This window comes from Triticum dicoccoides, chromosome 7B, assembly GCF_002162155.2.
Source record: "Triticum dicoccoides isolate Atlit2015 ecotype Zavitan chromosome 7B, WEW_v2.0, whole genome shotgun sequence".
In the NCBI taxonomy this organism is placed as follows: Eukaryota; Viridiplantae; Streptophyta; class Magnoliopsida; order Poales; family Poaceae; genus Triticum; species Triticum dicoccoides.
This window is the reverse complement of record NC_041393.1, coordinates 254,912,023-254,918,462: the sequence shown is the minus strand read 5'-3', so window position 1 is coordinate 254,918,462 and position 6,440 is coordinate 254,912,023.

Genomic DNA, 6,440 nt, shown 5'->3' with positions numbered 1-6,440 from the left:
GTGAGCCAAGGTAATGCCAAAGCTCGAAAGGAGCGGAACGACGCCAAGACCAAGACCAAAAAGAGCAAAGGGGATGAAGCAGACTCCCCCAGCAAGATCCTTGCTGGGGGACGGTTTTAGCAAACCCGGCAAGACCCTTGCCGTGGCAGCTCGCCCCACACCTATGGAGCGAATCACCCTTGAGTCCGCTGCCCCCGTGGGGCAAGGATTTGGGAGACATCCCCGTGGTGGCATGCAGATCTTTGTGAAGACATTCAAGATCAGATATACACTATAGAAGATGACGACCCTTGGCGGGATCCTAGCCAAGGAGGACCACAAGACCCCCGGCAAGAACCTTGCCGAGAACGACAGCAGGCGCCACGGCAAGGCCCTTGTCGAGGCCCCAGCAAGACCCTTACCGGGATTACGGCGAGGCCTTTGCCAAGGACATCCGTAGGGCCACCATCAGGCCCACGCCAACTCCAACCTCCATCACCGTTCGCATGCAGCTGTCGACCCAACCAGTCGGGCAGGCACCTGCGTGGCGACGAGCAGATCTTCGTGGAGACCCACCGCTACGGCACCTCAGCTGCCTGCCTGCCTACATGGCGCCACGGGCACCGCTGGCCAGGGCGCGTGTCGACACGAAAGGGAGTGGCGACGGACAAGACTGGGTTCTCCCCCGTCCCCGATAAAGCGAGGACACCTAAGCAAGAGGCATTAAATGCACTTTGTCATGTAATGCGAGGGATAAACTCGTATCACTGTGCCCTTTCCACCTCCTGTGTGCCACTGTGGCAACCCCTTTTCCTATAAAAGGAGGCCCAAGGCGACCAGGAGGAGGATTCGGCTTTTTGGAGCTCTTCACGCCCCATTGCTAGCCTGAGAACACAGATAAACAAGCCACCAGAGCAGGAGTAGGGTTTTACGCATCCTCGCGGCCCGAACCTGGATAAAAGAACCCATGTGCTATCTGTTCGATCCGCCCTTCTCGCAACCCCGCGCCCCGCAACTGTAGTAGGGATTCTCGTGATCCCATAGGTGTCGCCCTCGCACCGACACGTTTCGTCTGCTTTGCGGTACGCCACACCCCTCCCGATCAACAGGACCCCTATTTCGACCGTAGCGCTCCAACACAAGTCCGTTTCCTCCGTTTTGCGGTACAACACACCCCTCCTGATCATTAGGACCCCCGTTTCGATCGTAGGAGGTCCGTTTCCTCCGTTTTGCGTTACGCGAGACCCCTCCCGATGAACACGATCCCGTTTCGAACATGGCCGGTCGAACACAAGGCTGTTTCCTCCGTTCTGCGGTAGGCCAGGCCTCGTTTCCATCGCCTGTTCCGTCCAAGCCCTCCTGATGAACACGACGACGCATTCCGTTCTGACCCAGCCAGTTGGCTCCCACGCGTTCCGTTGCCTCCCAATGAACACGACGCATTTCATTGCCTCCCAATGAACACGATGCATTCCGTTGCCTCCCCATGAACACGACGACAACGTTGTTTCTCCGTTCTAACCCAGCCATGTACACGAGCCCTCGCCGTACGTATGCGCGAGTAGGTGTTCGAGACCCCGCCCTTATGTACACATACGTGGCCGTATTTTCTTTCTTGCACCCTAGCCGCTGTATGTACGTGTACATGCTATGTGCGCGCCTCTACTATGACACGTACGTGCCTCTACATCCACCAGTATATATGTACGTACATGTTCACGACCAGAATGACAATGCTACATATGCTTCGACCGGGTGGGTCCCGACTATCAGCCACTTCCTTGCCTGCGAAGATGTAGCTGGTGGGTCCCAGTAGTCAGGGGGGCGAATCGTTTTTTTTGCCCGGACGTACTTCCTTGCCTGCGAAGATGTAGCTGGTGGGTCTCAGCAGTCAGGGGGGTGAATTGTTTTTTTTGCCCAGACGCACTTCCTTGCATGCGAACATGTAGCTGGTGGGTCCCAGCAGTCAGGGGGAAATGTTTTTTTCGCGAAATACGGTGGCCCGTCTGGTGGGTCCCTGCTGTCATGTGGATGAATAATTATTTTGCACGTAATAAGGAGGCACTTCCTTGCCGTGGCCGTGGACACAGCTGTCAGCCTCTCCACGTACAATGCACGTCCAATAGAAGCCGTTCCTTGACCATGTTGACCACACCGCGTCGAGAGCACTAGGGCGGTGGACGACGGCGAGGCCTAGGAAGGGGAGGACGCGGAGCCGGCGAAGACGCGACAGTGGATTACCACGCGTAGAGGAGTACGAGGGTTCACTGGTTCGCTGCGGTGTGAGGCTGCCGTCGCCGCAGAATAACAAGGTGTGTGGGTGAGTAGAGGGATGACCTGGCCAGTGGTGGGAGTAGTAGGGCGGTGAGGCCTCCGCCATATCGCAGCCGGCCACGGGAGGCAGGAGCTCGAGGCATGACCGGCGCTGGTTTGGGCGGCTGGAGCAAGAAGACCAGAGGTTGAAGAAGCACTACGGCCGTTGGATGGACATCGTACAGTCACTGGAGCTAGAATCGTGCATATTGACTAAGTTGACAAAGCCCTCCATCCCTGTCAACTTAGTAGGCCCACAAGTCAGCCTGCCACTATACTGGGTCCCAGCTAGCAGGGGGAGTATTAATTTTTTTTGTGCGTAACAAGGAGGCAGTTCCTTGCGTGCGAAGATATAGCTGGTGGGTCCGAGCTGTCAGCGGCGGTAACATTTTTTCGCAAAATACAGAGGCCCTTTCGGTGGGTCCCCGATGTCAGGTGGAGGAATCATTATTTTGCGCATAATAAGGAGGCATTTTCTTGCTTGCGGCCATGGACCCAGCTGTCAGCCTCTCCACGTACAGTCCACTTCAGATGCATGTCGGTTGTTGACCATGTTGACCAGGCCGCACCGAGAGCACCAGGGCGATGGACGACGGTGAGGCCTAGGAAGGGAACGACATGGAGGTAGGGAAGACTCGGCAGTTGTTTCCCACGCGGAGGGGAGTACGACTGCATGAGGGTTTACTGGTTCGTCTGCCCCTCGCCGGAGAATAACAACAGGTGTGGGTGAGTACAGGGATGGCTAGGACAATGATGGGAGTACAGTGGGGCGGTGAGGCCTGCGCGGCAGCACAACCGGCCGCGGGGAGGAGGGAGCAGGCAGTCCCGCCGGCGCTTGTTTGAGCAGCTGGAGAAGGAAGAGTAGATATTGAAGAAACACGACGGCCGTTGGATGGACATCGTACGGTCACTAGAGCTAGAATCATTTATATTGACTAAGTTGACAAAGCCCTCCATCCTTGTCAACTTAGTAGGCCCACAAGTCAGCCTCCCACCATGGTGGGTCCCAGCTAGCAGGGGGAGTATTCATTTTTCTGTGCGTAATAAGGAGGCACTTCCGGTGGGTCCGAGTTGACAGCGGGGGTTACATTTTTTCGCAAAATACGGTGGTCCGTTCGGTGGGTCCCAGCAGTCAAGGGAAATTTTTTTTTCGCGATATACGGTGGCCCGTCCGGTGGGTCCCAACAGTCAGGGGGAAACGTGTTTTCCATGAAATACTGGTGCCCCGTCCGGTGGGTCCTTGTTGTGAGGTGGAGGAATAATTATTTTGCACGTAATAAGGAGGCACTTCCTTGCGGCTGCCATGGACCCTGCTGTCAGCCTCTCCACATACAGTAATCTTCTGATGGAAGTCGGTTGTTGACCACATTGACCACGCCATGCCGAGAGCACCACGGCGGTGGACGACTGCGAGGCCTAGGAAGGGGACGGCGCGGAGCCGGGGAAGACGCGGCAGTGGATGCCCACATAGAGAGGAGTACGAGGGTTCACTGCTTCGGCTGCGCTGTCGTCGCCACAAAATAACAGGGGGTGTGGGTGCATGGAGTGGAGGGATGGCCTGGCCAGCGGTGGGAGTAGTATGGGGACGGTGAGGCCTCTGCAGCAGCACAGCCGGCCACGGGAGGCAGGAGCATGCGGCACGACTGGCGCTGCTTTGGGCGGCTGGGGCAAGAAGACCAGAGGTTGAAGAAGCACTATGGCCGTTGGATGGACATTGTTGACCACGCCGCATCGAGAGCACCAGGGCGGTGGACGATGGCGAGTCCTACAAAGGGAACGACACGGATCCGGGGAAGACACGGCAATGGCTGCCCACGCGGTGGAGAGTACGAGGGTTGACTGGTTCGGCTGCCGTCGCTGGAAAATAATAGGAGGTGTGGGTGAGTAGAGGGATAGACAGGCCAGGGATGCGAGTATGATGGGGCCGTGAGGCCTGCCCTGCAGCACTGCCGGCCACGGGAGGCGGGAGCAGGAGGTTCCAATGGCGCTTGTTTGGGCAGCTGGGGCAGGAAGATGAGAGACTAAAGAAGCATGATTGCCGTTAGGTTGACATCTAATGGTCTGACGCTGGTAGAGTCGATTGTTGACTAATTTTCTTTTTTGAGAAACCTTGTGTACGCATGAACTTAGTAGCCCCACAAGTCAGCCTCCAAATCTGTGGCAGACAACATAAAGCCCATTTTCTATTTTTTGTAATTTGCAGCCCATTTGTTAATTCTTAAGTAATTTATTACAGCGCATTTTCTGCCCAGGACCATGGTCAAAAAGTTCAACCTTATTTTGCATATTTCGGTGGAGTCCGAACTATTGTAATCCCGAAATGATAAACATTTTTTAAGAACTTATTGATTTGCCAAAAAAATTGTTTTGTTTTTGTAAGCAAATAAGACATGGGACAATTGAGTTGGTTTAAGGGAAAACCAGTGGTAAAAAAATCAGCGCTGGGTGGGAAAAAACAACAAAAATAAGGATGTAAATATGAAAAGGGAATTTTATGTGTTTTCAATATAATGATACGTGTATATGAACTAGTAAAACTATGGGTAGAGATTAGAAAACGGATGTAGGACATGCATTTCAAGAGGAAACTAGAACTGGGCTGTGTTTTTGATTTAGTAAAAAAACTGCCTGTGGATGTTGTAAGACAAAATATAACTAACGCTGGCGGGCCAGAGGCCAATAGATACCTGCTGGATCTTTGTTCCCCGTTGTCGTCATGGGATGGGGCTGTTAAAAACAAAACCAACACTGGGCAGTCTACAGCCCAGTTGAAACTTGCTCGACCTGAAAAAACAATATACGTGCTCAATAAACGAGAGAATTCTGCAAGTACAGATTGATAACTGGGATGCAGCACGGATATTGTTTTTTTATCGTGATAATGAGTGCGTGCACTTGTTTCGAAAAAATTGGAGAACTGGGAATTCGAACGGCGGGTGCTTATGCTACCCATCAAATAAATATCAGGTGCCTGAAAATTCGTTTCGAAACAAATGATTTAGTTTTATATCCACGTCGACCCTTGGCATGATGGTTGGAAGCAAATGCAAGTTCATACCAAAAGATCGTTAACAACAATACCAACTTGCGGACGACAAGGTAGTACAACTACCAATACCAAACTAACTTATAGTCTTTTTACTCCTGGCCCTAGTGTTCGTTTGGTAGAAAATCTTGCAGAGGACCAGCTCCCGCTCCTTCTCTTGCTCCAGGTCCCCGAGGTGGTACTGGTGCATCACCCAGTTGGTCCTCTTCTGGTCGAAGTTCTTGTTGGTGTGCAAAACCAGAACCTTTTTTGCTGCCCGTCTGCGGGCCGTTGACCATCACCGGCAAGGTATTGCCGGTCTTGTGCCACATCGCGTGCATGCTGCACTCCGACTGTATCTTGCAACGCGTCCACGTGCCCCTTTTGAACGCCCTGAAATTGCCTTGGAAGAAATGCTTCCTTAGGCCACTCAGTGTGATACCTGCAGTATTGTGGAATACAGGTTTTAGTGTACCTTGTTGGCATTTTCATAACATCTTTGGCATGTTGCAACCACTTGTTTCACTTTTTATTAACTGTCAAATTGTAATTGCTTCACCAGGTCTGCGTCTAAAAAGAAAAATAGAGCTATAAACAAAGGAATATGTTTGTGCAAGTAGACGGCCGATCGGTGTCTTACCTGGAAGTTTCTCAGGTTGGGTGTAGCATATGCCGTGCTCGCTGTCGATGGTTGGTATGAACAAATCTACGAGGGACTGAAATCTCACGCTATCAGCACTCACTTTGGCCTCAAAGTGCTCAATCAACTCCTGATCCGTGGGATCGAACTTGACGCCAGTCGGTAGCACCGACCAATCCTTCTTCGACTTGCATCGGTAATTCCAGTTATATGGTACTCAACGTATGATCAATCGACTGTTTTAAGTGAATGATGAAAGATTTCGACAAATAAGTGGTACTCCAAATCTGAAGTCCAGAATACCCGAACATGCTACCGGGATTCTTGTGTCACCTCACGTGCAGCGTTTTGTCACGTCAATTCAATTTGTGGACCTGATGAATAATTTGACCGACGTATACTAGTACTCCTACTGTACTACTTACTAGTCGTATTTAGTGTCACAATTTATACATAGGTTTAACTAACAAGTACGCACTTGAA